This window comes from Camelus ferus, chromosome 1 (assembly GCF_009834535.1).
Source record: "Camelus ferus isolate YT-003-E chromosome 1, BCGSAC_Cfer_1.0, whole genome shotgun sequence".
Lineage (NCBI taxonomy): Eukaryota > Metazoa > Chordata > Mammalia > Artiodactyla > Camelidae > Camelus > Camelus ferus.
The window spans coordinates 107,322,575-107,342,147 of record NC_045696.1 but is presented as its reverse complement, the minus strand read 5'-3'; the positions used below and the strand labels follow the sequence as shown (position 1 = coordinate 107,342,147).

At 37.7% G+C, this 19,573-nt stretch overlaps 1 protein-coding gene and 1 long non-coding RNA gene across 3 annotated transcripts in view; one reads left to right on the top strand and one right to left on the bottom strand.

Moving 5' to 3' along the window:
• The first annotated feature begins 1,426 nt into the window (after window positions 1-1,426).
• Window positions 1,427-19,573, top strand: part of SLC35G2 (solute carrier family 35 member G2) — a 34,745-nt gene continuing 16,598 nt past the window's right edge. Inside the window, exon 1 of one of the 2 annotated variants that reach the window (XM_032487908.1) lies at window positions 1,427-1,468. The gene's annotated coding sequence lies outside the window, so the exon portion shown is untranslated. Of the gene's footprint in view, window positions 1,469-1,850; window positions 1,991-19,573 lie in introns of those variants that run through there. The other variant, XM_032487900.1, reaches the window with a different exon arrangement.
• The window catches only part of LOC116666020, a 37,819-nt gene continuing 20,234 nt past the window's right edge, over window positions 1,989-19,573 (bottom strand). The window contains exon 3 of the long non-coding RNA XR_004322871.1: window positions 1,989-3,192. This is a non-coding gene — a long non-coding RNA (uncharacterized LOC116666020). The remainder of the gene's footprint in view (window positions 3,193-19,573) is intronic.

Genomic DNA, 19,573 nt, shown 5'->3' with positions numbered 1-19,573 from the left:
TAAAAATTCATGTTAAAATTTCTGTTCTGGTCTCATTTGTATTCAGTGCAAATAGCGGATATTAATTTTGTTTGCAAATAGCTACTCCTGGGGTTCCCTTTGGGTAAGTTTTGCCAAGGTAGTATCTCAGTGTTTTGTTTTGTCTGTGTATTTTTTAAAGGGGGATGTGGGCAAAGAATTAAACTAGTTAAACCAGTTTGATTGTTTTCACAAGCCGGAGAAATGATCGGGTCTTAGATTCCGACCCAGCTGATAGGGAGTGCTACTGGCAACCGTTTCTCACTCTATTGCCTTTTATTTCCTCCCTCTTTGGGAACATTCTTTAGGGTTTTCTACAGAAACAGCTGGAGGCTCTCATCCACAAGTGCCTCACTCAGCAGCTCCTTCATAAACACATTTTTCAGACACTGTGCCCAGGACTCTTTCAAGTGTCCTAAGAATATCATTCATTCAAATGCAGCCCAGCTGTAGTTTAGAGAGCACCAGCACTTGCTCCATAAAGATCTAGATTGTCTCTTCACATTAAGAGGCACCCGAAAGTTCTGTTATGCTGGACACCCAGATGTCCCCAGCCCTTTTGTGAACAACTTGATTATGAGTAGTCTGAATTTCATTCTTGGGTCCACTCAAACTGTCTTTGATGCCCTCAGGCTGGGGGACTCAGTGGGGAGACCACCTAGCATGATGGCTGCCAGGAGCCCAGGGAACTATCAAGATAACTCTGGCAGACATCTCACCTATTAAATGCCCCATCTTTCTTTCACACTTTTTTTTCCCTTATGCATCTTCCCAACCACAGTGAAGGAAAATCTATTACTGTGTCCTGGAATGGTAGAATAAACATGGCATGGCACATCCAGAGAATAGTTGAGATTTTAACGAAAGGACTATTTTAAAAGGTGTGGGCAGGGTTAAAAGAAACCTTTGGGAGCCATTACCAGCCCCAGGCCTTCAGGGGAAAGGGCAACAAGTGGTAAACAGAAATGAGAAAGAACTGTAGGAGTGGGCCACAAGATTGGAGTAATGGCTTCAGATAAAGAATACAGCCATTGCTAACAGAGTGGCCCTCTGAGAGTGTAGTGGGGAGGTCCTGAGTAACTTCTTGCCCTGTGATCTTCTACACGTGCCTCTGATTGGCTCAAACCAGGCAAAAGCCAGAAGACAGGTGATGTAGTCCATACAGATCAGCCCTGAGTCACAGAACAGGGCAGTGAGTGAATCTGGAGGGACAGAGGAAAAACCAGCAGTCACATCCTATCTTTTTTCCACAGCAAGCACCTTCTCACCCTTTTTTGCCTGGCCTATGGAAATGGCCTTCTTGCCTGTCCTCTTGACCCATCTAGTCCATTGCTTGATGACTAGGTCTGTTTCCCAGAAACTATTCATTCAGCATGAGATTAGGGTATATAGACCTGAGTCCAGGAACCAGCTCTTCAACGTCAAGACCCTTCCCTCAGAGACCTCATAGGTAAAATGCCAAGTGAAGTCGGGGATGCCTGGAGACCTTTCCGGATCATGATTTACTGATGCTAGACATATATTAAATATCAAGGAATCGACCTGCGACTTTTAAACGCAGACAGGTCGAAATAGACTGAGGCTGACTCCCTGCCCCCTTCCAGAGGACCACGTCACTCCGGCTGATCGGCGATTGCTTCAAACCGGGTCTCTAAAGCCATAAGCTAAAGGGGTCCTGGCAGGCAGCTTCCGGGCGCCTGGACCCTCCCTCGCGGGTAGGGGAGGTCCCTCGTGGTCTTCCAAGCGGGATACCTGCCGGTGGGGGGCGGAGGGAGCCGCGAGAGCGCAGGCGCAGTATCCGCGCCGGCGGCGCCCCTCTCCCAGCCCCGCCAGGCGGCCTCAGCCGCCCAGGCCGCGGTTTTCCTGGCGAAGCGCGCGGCGGCCTCTGCGGGCTCAGAGCCTGGATCAGGCTCACGGCAGCGGGCAGCCCCGGCTGGAGCACTGGGCGCGCCTTCCTCGCCGCGACACACAGGTAACCGGGCCCCAGCAGCCGGTCGGCAGCAGCGGAATGGACCTTGACCCTGACTACCGGGCTGCCCCCCACACCAGCTGTTAGCCGAGGCACTTAAGGGGCAGAGTCCCTCTTTTGGGGTTGGGCCGGGAAGGGGGCGAAGCGCCCCGCCCCCTTCTCAAGGCTCTGCTCCACGCCTAGGAGGCCGCGGGGCCCAGACTTCCCTGCACTGCTCTCTTGGAAAACCTGGATACAGGGTCGGTAGGATCAGCATCAGCCATGGCCCCAGCGCCCCCGTTTCCTGCCACCGTCGCAGGAATAGGTCCTTCCCCAGCCTCCATGATAAAAGACAGGGGCTATAGCTTTCCTCTCTCCCAGGAGCCCTCTCAAACAAGGGTGAATCCCTATGGCGCCATGGGATCAATTTCAAATAAAAACTTTAAAGAATGCTGGACGGTTTTAGAAATTTGGCCAGGAATTAGTATTTTCCTTTACTTTGTTGTCTGTCACCGACTCTCGGACGCCAGTCTACATGGGTTGAGATTTCGCGGAAAATAAACGGTTCGGAGAAATCTTTCCCCAACGAAAGGCGAGGACATGGGGGTATTGCAGGAAGGGCCAGGCCACGGCCAAGTGTGGCGGCTGGAGGCGCAGGGCAAGTCCACTCAGCCTCTGGCAGCTCCGGGGAGGAAAACATGACCCCTCCCCGACCAGCCTATGGGCCGTAGGATTTCTACGCCAGGTGCGCCCGTTTGGCCTCTTTTGAGAGAGGAGGATGCAAGGGTGACTTGGGCTAGCAGGAACGAGAATCTTGTCCAGGCGAGTAGGTGCTGCACGGACTTGCATCTTCGTCCAGGCTTTTGCCGGGCTTGGCGAGTAGCGGGACCGAAAACTGGCATCTGAGTGACGGTCGAGGGCCCGGAGATAGTGACGCACTGGGCAGAGAGGGCTGGGGGGCGCCTGGGGAGGGGATGGTCTCCGCTGGCTGTACCGCTCTAAAGGACTTCATTGGGGTTGCCTGTGTCCGTGGTGCTGAAGTGTCGCAAGCGCCTTCGTCAGTGCTTCCAGGGCCGCGTCCTGCCTTGAGGGTCTACTCCACTTTGGCCAGAAATAGCGGTCTCCAAAGCCTGTGGCCAGAGTGGCGCCGGCTCGACACTGAAACCCTTTGCAGATGGGTTGATGCTGGTTTCCTGAAGATAACGTGAAGGCAAATGTGTTTCTCCCTGGCGGTGCAGATAAAGCATATGAATAACAAGTTTAATTATTTACATTTGAGTACACACGACGAGCGTAAACATGAACTCTCATGTATGCGTATGCATAGCATATGTAGGATGCACGTATGTGTATATATGCATACAAACATTACGTACATGTAAACACACTCATCCTTTTCCAGCACCATCGCACACTACAAGTCGTATGTTTTTCCAGAGCTTTTTGTAATCCATCTTTATTTTTTGACACCGTTAGTGTTTCTGAACTCTGCAGAACCGTTAACTTTCATAATCATCTGTTTCCAAGTCATAGAACCTGTGGATTAAAGTGTTGGCTATTTTGCTGAGCAGTTAAGTATTTGCACATTTTAATTACAGAACAAAGCTAGTCTAGAAATGTGTAAAATTGATACTGATACAAAAAGATATTCCTAAAGGAAGTTTAAACAAAAAGGAGGAAAATTTAATACAGAACAACAGCTAGCCAGTAATTTTATGGAAAGTTATGATCTAAACAAAATATGGCTAAGATGTAACATTATGTTGGCAATTTCAAATATACTGGTGGCATATGGTTTGTGAACTCTGTAAAGATCACATATTTATTTTTCAAAACATTGGATATCTCTGGTCTTTCTTTCATAAAAGGTATGTTCACTGTAAAATTTAGCTGATAAGAAATACATAAAACTGGGGAGAGTGGTAGAGTACGTGCTTAGCATGTGCGAGGTCCTGGCTTCAATTCCCAGTACCTCCATTTAAACATAAATTAAAAATAAATAAATAAGTAAACCTAATTACCTAATTAATAAATCTAATTACCTCCCCCCTAAAAAAGAAATACATAAAACCAGAGAAAACCACTGTAAACAGATTTTCTTTTAGATAAACACATGCACTTTATTTATTTATTTATTTTAATTGAAGTATAGTTGATTTACAATTTGTTAGTTTCAGGTGTACAGCAAAGTAATTCAGCTATACATATACATATACCTGTATATATTCTTTTTCAGATTCTTTTCCATATAGATTATTACAAAGTATTGAATATAGCTACCTGTGCTATATAATAGGTCCTTGTTGTTTATCTATTTTAGATATAGTAGTGTGTATATGTTAATACCAAATTCCTAATTTATCCCTCCCCCCTAATTCTTTCTCTTTTGGTAACTGTAGTTTGTTTTCTATGTCTGTGTGTCTATTTCTGGTTTGTAAATAAGTTTATTTATATCATTTTTTTTTAGATTCCATGTATAAGTGATATATGATATTTGTCTTTCTCTGTCTGACTTATTTTACTTAATATGATAATTTCTGGGTCCATCCATGTTGCTGCAAATGGCACTTCATTTTTTTTATGGCTGAGTAATTAATATTCCACTGTATATATTGACCACATCTTCTTTATTCATTCATCTACTGATGGACATTTAGGTTGCTTCCATGTCTTGGCTATTGTAAATAGTGCTGCCGTGAACATTGGAGTGCACACACATGCCTTTTAAAATAGACCAATCTTCTGTTGGTTACATTTTCACTATATAATTCATCATTAATCTTTCAAACCAATACATATAAAATGAGGTCATCATTATTAAGTGTTGTGTAATAGTGCACTATATGGGCAGAACATAATTTATTTAAACAGTCTAATAACAATGAACATTTATGTATTTCCAATTTTTGCTGTTATTAAATAGTTCTTCAACTGTCTTCGAACAAACATTTGTGCATTTATTTGATTATATTTTTAGAAAAAACTCCTAGAAGTGAAATCGATGGTTCTATGGATATGTACATTTTATTTTTTGATACATTTATTTATTTGTTCTATTATTTCCTGTCTCCTCTCTTGTCTCTTTTATTCTTTACTATGTTTTCAGGATACACAGTAATACCAGATATAAGGATATTCAAGAAACATTTAGAACAATCTAGAACTCTGTTTCTAGATTGTGCTATAGAAAAGTATACCAGTATAATCCAGTATAAACACTGATTTAGAATGTCAATATCCCCACACTATCACCAAAATCAGGTTATTTTCCAATTGGATAAGCAGAAAAGAGCATCTTCTTTAATCTATTTATTGGTCATACTTATTTTTGTTTTGTAAGTTTCCAGTTCATATCTTTATTTTTCTATTGGGGTGCTTATATTTTCTCCTTATTTGTAAGAGATCTTTGTATACTAAGGACTGTTATGTATGTTGCAATTTTTTTCTTGCTTTTTTACTTTTAAACTTTATGATACTTTATGCTGTATAGAAAATTTCAGTTTTTATGTAGTTAAATATATCTTTTACCCTTGTAATTTCTCACATTTACATCAGTCTTTCACCCCTCTGTACTAATGATAATCTACTATATTTTATGATTTTATAAAGATTACATTTTAAATTCTAGATTTATACTCTCACTTCCGTTTTTAGTTAAATTCATTTCACTACTAGATGTAAACTTCTATTGAAGATGGCTTTGTGAGAAGTACTTTACTTATTTTAAACCCACATTCTATGAAGAGTAACATGTTACTCAGTTTGAACCCTTTAATGTGATATATTTAATTTCTAAATACTTAATGAAAGTGTTTTTACTTAAAATGCTGTTTAGTCTGTAGTATTTTTTAGCTGTTAGTGTGCAATCTTTTAAAAATTGAGCTGTTCTTTAGAGTGTTTTTTGCAGATGAAAGAAAATATGACAAAGTCCACTTTTGCCAAGTTAGGAGTTCATGTTACTGAGGTTTATAAGAATGTGCATCACATAAGGCTGGCCATATGCCTTGAAAAAACAAAACCCAAATACTGGTTTTTGGCAACCATTATGGATCAAAATAACTTTTTCCAAAATACAAAAAAATGGTTATTTAGTGTTGATGAACTCCTCTGTATTATTTTCTTCCCGAGGTTTAAAAACATTTTAAAACAGCCAAATGAGAATCATTTTATTGTTTTTATAGATGAAATTTTAAATATTGCTGATGATAAAAAAAGTGGAAACAATACCAGGGTAGAAAATAAAAGCCCTCTAGTAAGCCAGTCTCCACAGGTAACCATGAATATTAGTTTGGAATAAATATTTCTGGGTTATTTAATTCATAAATAAATATATATTTCAGTGATTGTAAGATGTCAATTATAAGATACATTTTGACTTTGGAAATGCGAAAAAATGTGCCTCTTAAACTTGGTGTATCATATATCACTTATATATCTAGAAAATTCAACAAACTAGTGAATAAAACAAAAAAAGAAGCAAAGTGACAGATATGGAGAACAAAGTAGTGGTTACCACCAGAGAGAGGGTAGCAAGAAGGACAATATAGGGGTAGGAAGAGTTATTATGGGATTATATGAAATCATGTGTGTGAAACTTTTGAGAATTGTAAAGAAAAAGAATGTTTTTTAAAAAGCTTGGTATATCATAAATAGAATGAGATTATATCTATTTTTCTATTTTTTCACATAAGATAGGGATATCTTCCCATTTGATACATGTTAAGTATTGAATTAATCAATATCCAATTTTTAAGTGCATTTAGATTATTTACACCTTTTGGATGATAAAAACAATGTTATGTTGAACATTCTTTTATATAGCTCTGTGTAATGGTGTTATTACCTTAAAGTAAATTCCTAAGTGAAATTGATGGGTTGGGAGAATGCACATTTTGCATTTTGGTGCATATTGTCCGCCCTCCAAAAATCTTGTAACAATTTGCTCTGCAAACAATAGTGCACAATGTTCTAGATTCTTTACTCGATTATATTGAAGATAATCTGCCTTTTCCATTTTCCCTACCTAAGAGGTAAAAACAGATATTTCACTCTTCTTTTAATTCTTGTTTCTGTGAGTTTTTATAGAAATTGTGCCTCTTTCCATATGTTTGTTGGTTATCTGAATTTCTTCTTTTGTTGTGAATTACTTAATCATAGCTTTTGCACAATTTTCTTGAGTTTTTGAAAGCCCATTTTGGATGAAAGATGTTGATCCTTTGTTGTTATTGTCGTTTTTAGTTTGTCATTAAATTTTTTTTCTGGTATCGTTTTTGCACAGAAGATTTAAATATTCCTGGAGTCAGATTTGTCAGTCTTCCTTTTGTGATGTTTGACATTGGTGTTACACTTAGAACACCACCCCAATCCCCACCCCAAGATTATAAAAATATTCTCTAGTGAGAGAAGGAGCACAGTTAAATTACCAAGGACTAGAACTTAGAATCACTATATTTAGATAGTCACCAGTTCTGTTTCTAAACAGGATCTTATAGGCTTTGTCTATTTGTGTTCATAGACCTGTCAGTCAGCTCTAGTCAGGAGGTGGGTAGTTGTGAGCTTAGGGACCCAAACTGAAGAGAGGCAATGATTATGCTAGTTTCATTTAATTAGTATGACTGACAATTCTCTTTTAGCTATTAGAAATGGGACTTAGTATAGTTAGTCACATAAGAAAATAGTATTTGGGGAGACTGGCAGGGGGTTTGACAGATTAATTAATCATATATTTTTTCATACTTTTATATAATTTGGGGTCTTTTCAAGGACTTATTGAAGTTAAGAGAATATATATAGATGTAAATATGCTGAATATAATCAAACATAGGTTTAACTGGAGCTTGTAAAATTAATTTTCACAATATTTTAATTCAAATGAATAGCTGAATTCCCCAGTAACTTAAAATATTTATTTATTTATTTATTTATTTATTTATTTATTTATTTATTTATTTATTTATACAATTTTTAAAGGTTACACTCCATTTACAGTTATTACAAAATATTGGCTATATCCCCCATGTTGTACAATATATCCCTATAGCCTATCTTACACTCAACAGTTTGTACTTCCCACTCCCCCACCTCTAGATTTCCCCTCCCTGCCCTGTAACTTTTAAGTTGGGTAGTATTGCTATCCACACTTCAGATCTCCTAGCTGATCTCAGCAATTGTTGGCCTACCTAGCAATCTGAGATTTTGTGGTTATCATAATTGGTATTAGATCCTCCCTAGTTATTAGGTGCTTGAGTCTTTGCCTCCTGGTGACCTGAGTAGAAATATAACTTTCTGGTTTGGGATTAGAATTTGTAGGTGAGGAAATATGATAGGATTAATTGTATTCTAACCAGGCCCTCTTTTTCCCCCAAGCAGTTTTAAACATTTCATTAGTGATGAGAGTCTTGTCTCATTTTCCTTGCTGAGGTCACTCTGTACCAGGGATGATATTCTTTTTGTTGTTGTTGTTGTTGTTACTTCTTTTTAAAATTGGAATATAGTCAGTTTACAATGTTGTATCAATTTCTTGTGTACAGCACAATGCTTTGGTCATACATGAATATACGTATATTCATTTTCATATTCTTTTTCACTGTAAGCTACTACAAGATATTGAATATAGTTCCCTGTGCTATACAGTATAAACTTGTTTATCTGTTTTATATATACCAGTCAGTATCTGCAAATCTTGAACTCTTAATTTATCCTTTCCCACCCTCTTCCCCCCTGGTAACCATAAGTTTGTTTTCTTTGTTTATGAGTCTGTTTCTGTTTTGTAAATAAGTTCTTTTTTTTTGATTCCACATATGAGTGATATCATATGGTATTTTCCTTTCTCTTCCTGGCTTACTTCACTTAGAATGACATTCTCCAGGGCCTTTCATGTTGCTGCAAATGGCATTATTTTATTTTTTATGGCTGAGTAGTATTCCATTGTATAAATATACCACAACTTCTTTATCCAGTCATCTGTTGATGGACATTTAAGTTGTTTCCATGTCTTGGCTCCTGTATATAGTGTTGCTATGAATATTGGGGTGCAGATGTCTTTTTGAATTAAGGTTCCCTCTGGATATATGCCCAGGAGTGGGATTGCTGGATCATATGGTAAGTCTATTTTTAGTTAGCCCAGAAATGAACCCACAAACTTTTGGTCAATTGATCTTTGACAAAGGAGGCAAGAACATACAATGGAATAAAGACAGTCTCTTCAGCAAATGGTGTTGGGAAAACTGGACAGCTGCATGTAAATAAATGAAGTTAGAATACTCCCTCACACTATACACAAAAGTAAACTCAAAATGGCTTAAAGACTTAAACATACAACAAGACACTATAAATCTCCTAGAAGAAAATATAGGCAAAACATTATCTGACATACATCTCAGCAATGTTCTCCTACGGCAGTTTAACCAAGCAATAGAAATAAACAGATGGGACCTAATTAAACTTATAAGCTTTTGCAGAGCAAAGAAAACCATAAATAAAACAAAACAACAACCTACGGAATGGGAGAAAATATTTGCAAATGATGAGACTGGCAAGGTCTTGACTTCCAGAATATATAAACAGCTCACACAACTTAATAAAAACAAACAAACAAACAAATAAAGACAGTCTCTTCAGCAAATGGTGTTGGGAAAACTGGACAGCAGCATGTAAAACAATGAAGCTAGAACACTCCCTTACACCATATACAAAAATCAACTCAAAATGGATTAAAGACTTAAACATAAGACAAGATACAATAAACCTCCTAGAGGAAAACATAGGCAAAACATTATCTGACATACATCTCAAAAATTTTCTCCTAGAAGAAATAAAAGCAAGAATAAACAAATGGGACCTAATGAAACTTACAAGCTTCTGCACAGCAAAGGAAACCAGAAGTAAAACAAGAAGAAAACCTACAGAATGGGAGAAAATTTTTGCAGGTGAAACCGACAAAGGCTTGATCTCCAGAATATATAAGCAGCTCATACGACTCAATAAGAAAAAAAAAAAAACCCAATCCAAAAATGGGCAGAAGACCTAAACAAGCAATTCTCCAAGGAAGACATACAAATGATCAAAAAGCACATGAAAAAATGCTCAATATCATTAATTATCAGAGAAATGCAAATCAAAACTACAATGAGGTATCACCTCACACCAGTCAGAATGGCCGTCATTCAAAAATCCACAAATGACAAATGCTGGAGAGGCTGTGGAGAAAGGGGAACCCTCCTACACTGCTGGTGGGAATGCAGTTTGGTGCAGCCACTATGGAAAACAGTGTGGAGATTCCTCAAAAGACTAGGAATAGACTTACCATATGACCCAGGAATCCCACTCCTGGGCTTGTATCCAGAAGGAAATCTACTTCAGGATGACACCTGCACCCCAATGTTCATAGCAGCACTATTTACAATAGCCAAAACACGGAAACAGCCTAAATGTCCATCAACAGGTGACTGGATAAAGAAGATGTGGTATATTTATACAATGGAATACTACTCAGCCATAAAAACCGACAACATAATGCCATTTGCAGCAACATGGATGCTCCTGGAGAATGTCATTCTAAGTGAAGTAAGCCAGAAAGAGAAAGAAAAATACCATATGAGATCGCTCATATGTGGAATCTAAAAAACAAAAACAAAAACAAACAAACAAACAAAAACAAAGCGTAAAGGACAGAAATAGACTCACAGACAGAGAATACAGACTTGTGGTTACCAGGGGGGTGGAGGGTGGGAAGGGATAGACTGGGATTTCAAAATTGTAGAATAGACTACACTGTATAGCACAGGGAAATATACACAAAATGTTATGATAACTCACAGAGAAAAAAATGTGACAATGAGTGTGTATATGTCCATGAATAACTGAAAAATTGTGCTGAACACTGGAATTTGACACAACATTGTAAAATGATTATAAATCAATAAAAAATGTTAAAAAAAAAAAAACAAAAACAACCCAATCTGAAAATGGGCAGAAGGCCTAAACAAGCAATTCTCCAATGAAGACGTATGAATGGCCAATAGGCACATGAAAAAATGCTCAATATCGCTAATTATCAGAGAAATGCAAATCAAAACTACAATGAGGTATCACCTCACACCAGTCAGAATGGCCATCATTCAACAGTCCACAAACGATAAATGCTGGAGATGGTGCGGAGAAAAGGGAACCCTCCTACACTGTTGGTGGGAATGCAGGTTCATGCAGTCTTTGTGGAAAACAGTATGGAGATTCCTCAAAAGACTAAAAATAGACCTACCACATGATCCAGGGATGATATTCTTAAACACTCTGGTAAGTCACAATTCCAGGATGTTATGGGTCACTGCTATATCCTCCTTCTTATTTCATGTTTCTCCTGCATTTATTTTGATTATAGAATCAGGCATAGTATCCTCTATCACCACACAGTTTGTTTTTGTTTCTGTTTTTTGTCATTCTGCCCTTAACAATAAATTCTCTAAGTAACCAAAATGTTGCTTTAAAAGTCACTGTGTCTTGGCCACTGGCTTGAGTGTGGGAAGGAGACTGATATTCATCCCATTGCCCCTCCTTTCTCACTTTTCATCCATCTACCTCTAGTCTGGACATAGGAAACACCCTTCTACTTGGTAGGGGAATCTCAGAGATGAGCTGAGATCCCTGAGCTTTTTTTCTTCAGTGGACCAAAACTTTATTTTGCCCTATAAATGTTAATATACATATATAATTAAAATTTTTGGCACTTATATAACATTATACATGCTAAATACTTATTCACTCTGGTTTCTCTTAAAGTCACCACTGTAGGAGAATTGTACATGATCAATGGGCATATATAATGTGCAGTTAACACTATTTCATATTTATAATTATATATGAACTCAATCCACATGCCTGTTTCATTTAATCATTTCCTGACTTATCAAAATCACTTGCTTTGTGTCTCTTTCCTTTTATTTAGGACCCCAAAATATCAGCAACTTTACTGAACTCTGACTTTTACTTTAAAAACTTGAAGGAAAGTAGAAATATTAGGTAATCGAATTCTAATTTATTTTGCCTCTGGTTTCTGTGTAAATCTGACTGAGCCATTGTTTTAAATGGTGGTGAGGATCCCAAAGGTATATAAGGCTGCTGAGGGTCGTGATGGACTAAAGCCAGATACTCACATTACTTCTTGGATTCCCTTAATTTAGAGTTAAGAGACAGAAGAGAGTTAGGTTGCAGAACTGTGGCAACCAAAGCTCCTCACCACGACTAATTAGACTCAGAATTAGAGGTCTCTGGTTAAAAGGGTGACTTTCTCCAAAGTGGGCCAACTATGCCAGAGGACTCATTCATTCTCCCAGCTTTTGTTAAGTCTGGTATTGCCCTAAGGCCTGGGGGTACCAAGAAGAAGATAAAGAAGTAATCTCTGTTCTTGGAGCAGTAACACTTTATCAGGGGTTAGTGTTACATATGCAACTCACAGTGATACTTCATGTCAAGGATTATAACAGAGCCCTGTAGAAAGTGTTCTTGAACCCAGAGGAGGAACAGATTGTTCAGTGAGAGGCTTCTGCAAGTAGTTCACCAGGAATGTTGTTGGGATGTGGGTGGGAGTTTGCCAGAGATTGCTTTGTTGGGTAGTAAGTAGTTGACGGCCTCAAGTTGGGGTAAGAGGTGACAGCCTGGATTTGAAGTTTGGCTGCCATAATAAGCACCTTTGTAAGCTTGGGCAAGTCACTGAACCTTGCTGATCTTCACTTAAGTTTTTTTATTTTTTTGGAATATAAGAGGGTCTAATAAGGATGCATACCTTGTTGAGGTTGTTCTGGGATTAAGTGAAATAATACACATAAAGCATTTGATACAAGCCTGGTACGTGGTAGTCTTATTTATTTATTTATTTATTTATTTATTTATTTATTTATTTATGCCTCTCTATAAAGTTGCATGTAAATCACTCTGGATAAGTGATTATTGATCCCATTATCAGAGCTCTTAAGGGTAAAAATACAAACCCTTTGTGTCTTCTGAACCTGTGTGTAATCTCCTAATTGTGAAATTTCTCTCTTAATGTTGCTTAAATCCCAACCTGCTGCTTTTTACCAATTCTCACGCTATCCCAAACCAAAATAGGTCTAGTCTGAAACTGTCATTACTTTTGCTCTGTTCTCTAGTGCTCTGATGTTAAAGCAAATACATATTTAATTGCATAATTTCCTTCCTCTAACATGTATAGCACTTGTGTCTGTCATGTGTACTCGTTACCATATTTCTTATCTCCCAAATGAACATGTAAGTTCTTTAAGAGAAAGCTTATGTTTTCTTAACTTTATCTCTCATAATGTCTTAGCACAGTGCCTTCTACATTATAAGTACTCAGTAAATATTGACTGAATGAACGAATAAAAATAAATGTGTGAGGCTGCGAGAATAGCTGGTGTGATCTCAGGCTGCCCTCATAGAAACAGGATCTCCTGAATAGGAGAGTTCATAGAAACTGGTATGTGTTCAGAGAAGAGTGGTTAAGATGGTGAGAAGACTGAAAACCATTATTACACATGGAATAATTTGAAAAAGAGGAGATTTTCAGTTTGGAAAAGGGAAAACTCATGGTGGGAGGTTTGGGCTGGGGAGGGTAGAAAATAGTAGTTCCTGATACTGAAACAGTGTCATATGGAAGAGGGAATTAATTAGTGACCCCAGAGCAAATACATAGGAACAGTGTTTTTCAACTCTCATGGTCTTTAATTTTATATATATTATTATATGATCTATGGTTACCCTATATTAAATATATATATGTCAATGTATATACTGTATAAAGCCATATATTTTTATGTATGTACATATTATATAATCTCATTATCACCATTTTGCCTAAATTAATGAAGGATGAAAATGACTTTCCAAGAACTTGATCTTGATTATTTATAACATATTACTAATATCTTTTTTCTGGAGGACAACAGTTTATAAAATACTATTTTACATGAACACTCGCAGTCTTGCTGGCTCCACCAGCCTTCTCACAGCCTTACATTACACAGCTAGAAAGTGGTAGAGCAGGAACAAACCACTAAAGTTTCTAATTACTTGACCTAGAGTCCTTTATTGGGATTTCAAGCCCAAGGGTACCTATTGTGAAACTGCTCCTGTGAAGCTACTCAAGGAAAAGAGGCCCTTGGGCTAATAAGATGAAGATTTAACCAGGCAGAGTGGCAGCCCTCAGGACTGTGCCTTCCATGAGAAACTTGGAGAATGAAGGATGGAGGCAGCCAAATGCTGCCACCTGCCAAGAACCACAGTGAGATTGGTGCAGTTTAGTGATCAGTCAGCCAGCACCTCCATTGTCACAAATACTCCACTATGTTTTGTTACTATATCAAGAGCTCATTCCATTAAGGGAGAAACATATCACTGTACTATATTTCTAAAGAGGGAAGTATTGCTTTTATTAGCAGTTTCTTAAATTGAGATTCTAGGAGATGGATGATCGTGTGTGCTGTTTTAGTGCTGTCTTCATTTCCTGGTGCAGAAGATCAAAAATCTGTCTGTGTTTTAGAAAACAGCACGAGGTCCATCTGTTCAGGTCAGATTTTTCCACATTAACATGAAGATTTATAGAGTGGTAACTTTTGTAAGAAAAACCAATGATAATTATATTTTTTGCTGCCATTTGGAATCCACATTAATTTTTTTGTTTGTCATGAAAATATAGTAATACATGCATCGTATGTGCACAACAAATTAATTCTTTCAAACTCTATGTATAATAAAGGTATCCTCGTTCGTTTATGTAGTATTTCACCTCTGTTTTGGTTCAAGTTCTAGACATCATCCATCCAGTTTCTGTCTTTAATATAGTGTGTTTATCGACAGTTTTCCTTTCAACAGAAGGCACAGAAATATAAAAGCTACTTTTGGCTTCTTGGCTGACTTTTCTGGTTTGACTGAAAATACAGAGTAATAATTTTTCTCCTCTGATGAAAATAGCTTGATTCCCACCCCCGCCCCCGATTGTGAAGTAAATGCATGGGAAATTAAACAAAAAAGTAAAAAGAAGAAAATATTGAATGATTGAAATTTTACCATCCACAAGTATAGATGTAAATTGTTTTATATAAGTAGAGTCATATCATGAATACTCTTTTATACCTTTCTTTTTACTTAGCAATGTGACTTGAAGATTTTTTATGTCAATATACATACATATACATTATGTTTTTGGATAACTGCATAATATTGCATTGATATTTTTATTTAACAGGTCCCTCAATAAAAGACAAGTAGGTTAATTCTAAGTTTTTATTGTATAAAGAAAGCCATGATGAATATCCTTGCTTGCCATCTTTATATACTTTACTAGTGATCTCCTTAAGAGATATTCCTGGAAATGGCATTGCTGGGTCAAAAGCTCACACATTTTAAATTCTGGTACATGTTACTGTAAAATTAACTCTTGATGAGATGGATCACACTGTGTTTTTCCTGTATATATAATGTCCCTGCCAAGGACGGGACTTTATACACTCTTTATTCAGCTTTGCAGTAGCATTATATTTTTGTGTGTATTCTCTAACAGACGTAAAAGAAGTGGAATGATTTAAATAAACCTAGGTATGCCACTTAAACAACCAGATGTTGTCAAGATTCATTCAAAATTTGACTTATGGTTTAGTCTGGTCACCATCTTTCAATTGCTTTATGTTAGTTGAGTCTAATGAAATGTGATATATGGAGAGATGTGATGGAGTTGTAATTTCATTGAGTGCTGTGTAGGTATGTATAATCAGTTATGATTAAATTAAATCAAGGGTGTAAAATTTTGAACGAATTCGTTTGGCTTTTCCATAAGTTTGGCCTCAAGAGGGATTTCAGGCTTGGCTTTCTCATGGATAAACAGCAGCAAGAATAGGGCAAATGTGAGCAGGTGGTATATCTAGTGTTTGAGGGATTTGAGAGTAGACTCTGTTGGTCCTGGGTGTTCCTTTTTGTTCAGGGACTGGTACAAGACCTGGGGGGTTGGCAGGCTTCTTTGAATTCAGCTTAGCTATTTGATCTTCTCTTATGAGAATTCGGTAAAGAATAAGTAACCAATAAGTACAACTTTAACAAGCATATCAGAACACTCCTGTGGTCTGTTTTACATTTAATTAGCATCTAACCTAATTGGTGATTTAACCACTTAGATGCAAACAAAAAAGATCATGGAAACAGAAAAGGATCATTTTATTCCTTCCCCTCCCCCTTCTAGTGATGGCTCCCTGCCTCTCTTCACAGATTCACCCTGAATTTAAAGGTGCTGATTTACTGCAAACTAATTCTGATTTTTTTGTTTAAGACAGTAGGAAAGTAAGTGGTAGATGATAAATATGTGTTCATTGAGAATGGCATTTTTTATGCAAATTGATAAGTCCACTACTTCAGAGATTAGAAAGGCTCTTTCCTGGAAGGGGAAGTGTCGATTATAAATGGTGAAAGACTCTTGCATTCCAGCAGGTTCTTAGCTGCCAGCCAGCACATTCATCACAGTATGCCAGAATGGATTTTTAAAATGGTACAACACAAATTGCTCTGCTCCAAATCAGGCATCATCACCGTCACACAAGCCAAGTCAACCTGCTTGTTTGAAAACTGCCGCATAAGGCTTTTTTTTTCAACCTCAGTTAACCTTTTTCTTTCCTTGTATGCATGGTTCATTAGATTCTACTAAAGTCATTTGCTATTGAGTATAGAGGAGACAGGCTTCTCATTTCAATTTTGCCTACACAGCAACTGACACACCCAGTGTTTCCAAGCTGATGGCAAGATAGAATATTTAGCCCAGCTCCAGTCAGACCAATAACTCTCATCCCTGCCTACCCCTTTTCACCCCTTTCTTTTTTACCTTCTGCTCTTAAAAATTTAATTATTTCCTTTTTCTCAATCTTTGTCCCTCCCCGAGCCAGCTGTTGACTCCTGGCAGCTCCTGCATAGCTGATAGCCCCCTGGCTATCTCTTCCCTACCTTTCTGCCCTAGAACTGTCAGCTAAGTCTCCAACTCAAACCTGGGCTAAGCCTCCTGTTTGGTGCATCTCTCTACTTCTCCTTCCTGCTTCTCTCCTACCCTATATCCATCCCATCATCTCTCTCCTTACCTCACCTCATCTCCAAGTCCCTTAGCTGTAATTTTCTCCTCCCCTGTAACCCAGAATGACACAGCCCAGCAACATCTTCAGCCTCGCTCTCCTTCTCCCATAGCCCAGAGTAGTGCAATTCTGCTTAGCCCACTTAGATCACATTCTACCTTGTTTCTCCCAGCCTGGCCCATTCTGGAGTCTGGTATCCATTGCTTTTCATAGTTCAACTAAGCAGCCTTCACCCCCAACTCAGTCAGCCACATCCCCAGCTTCAGCTTATCTCAGCCCATCTAAGGAGCCTTGACCCACATTATCTTCGGTAGCTTCTGCTGTTCAGCCCAGAATAAGGATCCTTTCTCACCTAAGTATATCCCTGATGCTAGCTAACGTGTTGAGGAGCTTATCATTCAGCCTAGTGTGCCCGAACCTCTTCTTGCCTGGAGTGAATGAGCTGTCATCTAGTTCTGGTGCTGCTGTGCATCTGTCAGCACTGCAGGGGGTGATCCACATCCACACAGGATGTCACCACTGACCTGTCACAAGCAAAGTACAGTGATGATGATGGATTTAGACTGATTCATCCACATTCCTTCCCTGATTCTTCAAAGTAAGAAGATGCATTTGAGGGATTGTTGGCAGGGTTGGGAGATGTAGTCATTGGCTATAGAAACAAAAGTTACCTTTTGCTACAGTAATACAAAAGTGAGCCCTAGTGAAGGGCTGGACTATGAGGGTCAGAGCATCAAGATCAAATTCCAGAATTAACAAACTGCTGTCCCTCAGACTCTCAGAGTAAATTATTTTTTCTCGAGAGCAGGAAGCTCATAGAGTGAAGAATTTTATAACCTACAAGTATTTGAGCCAAATATCAAGCTTCTTACTAATCAGTAATGTGACTGTAAAGATCAGAATTCATCCTCAAGAACCCCCCTATGTAACACTTTAAGGCTAAATACCTAAGAGTAACCACCATCAATCATGTCCACAAATCATGTGGGAAAAAGTTTATAGCTAATTTAAAGTCCAGTCTTAAATTATATCTTTTTTACTCTGAAAAATTTAAAATGTGAAAGATAATCACTTCTGGCTAGTGTAAATGAAAAGTACTAAGTAATTAAACAATCATTTTTAAAATTAAAGTATAGTTGATTTATAATATTGTGTTAGTTTCAGATGTATAGCAAAGTGATTCAGTTATATATATTTTTCACATTACTTTCCATTATAGGTTATTATAAGATATTGAATATAGTTCCCTATGTTATACAGTAAATCCTTATTGCTTATCTATTTTATGTATAGTTGTTTGTATCTGTTAATCCCATACTCTTGATTTATCCCTTCCCCCTGCTCCCTTTCCCCTTTGGTAACCATAAGTTTGTATTCTATGTCTGTGAGTCTGTTACTGTTTTGTATATAGATTCATTTGTGTTAATTTTTAGATTCCACATGTAAGTGATATCATATAATATTTGTCTTTCTTTGCCTGACTTACTTTACTTAGTATGGTATTCCCTAGGTCTATCCATGTTGCTGTAAACAGCAATATTTCATCCTTTTTATGGCTGAGTAATATTCCATTACATATATATAATGGTATATATATACCCAGAAGAAATGTGTGTGTGTGTGTGTGTGTACGTATATGTGTGTGTGTGTGTATATATATATATATATATATATATATATATACATACACATATATATCTCACATCTTCTTAAACCAGTCATCTGTTGTTGGGCACTTGGGTTGTTTCTATGTCTTGGCTATTATAAATAGTGCTGCTATGAACACTGGGGTGCACATAGCATTTTGAATTAGAGTTTTTGATTTTTTCTGAATATATACCCAAGAGTGGGATTGCTGGATCATAGATTAAGCCTGTTTTTGTTTTTTTAAGGAATCTCCATACTGTTTTCCATAATGGCTGCACCAAACGACATTCCCACCGATAGTGTAGGAGTGTTCCTTTTTCTCCACACCCTCTCCAGCATTTATTATTCGTAGACTTTTTGATGATAGCCATTCTGACCAGTGTGAGGTGATACCTCATTGTGGTTTTGATTTGCATTTCTCTAATAATTAGTGATGTTGAACATCTTTTCATGTACTTGTTGGCCATCTGTATGTCTTCTTTGGAGAAATGTCTGTTTAGGTCTTGTTTTTTTGTTTGGATTGTTTGCTTTTTTGATATTGAGTTGATATTGCTATCAGCTGATATTGATATGATATTGGTATGAATTGGGTTTGATATTGATAAGAGCTGTTTGTAAATTTTGGGTATTAACCCCATGTCAGTTACATTGTTTGTAAATATTTTCTCCTGTTCCATAGGTTGTCTTTTTGTTTTGTTGATGGTTTCCTTTCTGTGCAAAAGCTTTTAGGTTTGATTAGGTCTCATTTGTTTATTTTTGCTTTTAATTATTTTGCCTTGGGAGATTGATCTAAGAAAATATTGCTACAATTTATGTCAGAAAATGTTTTGCCTATGCAGTTCAGAACTGTATTTTTGTTCAA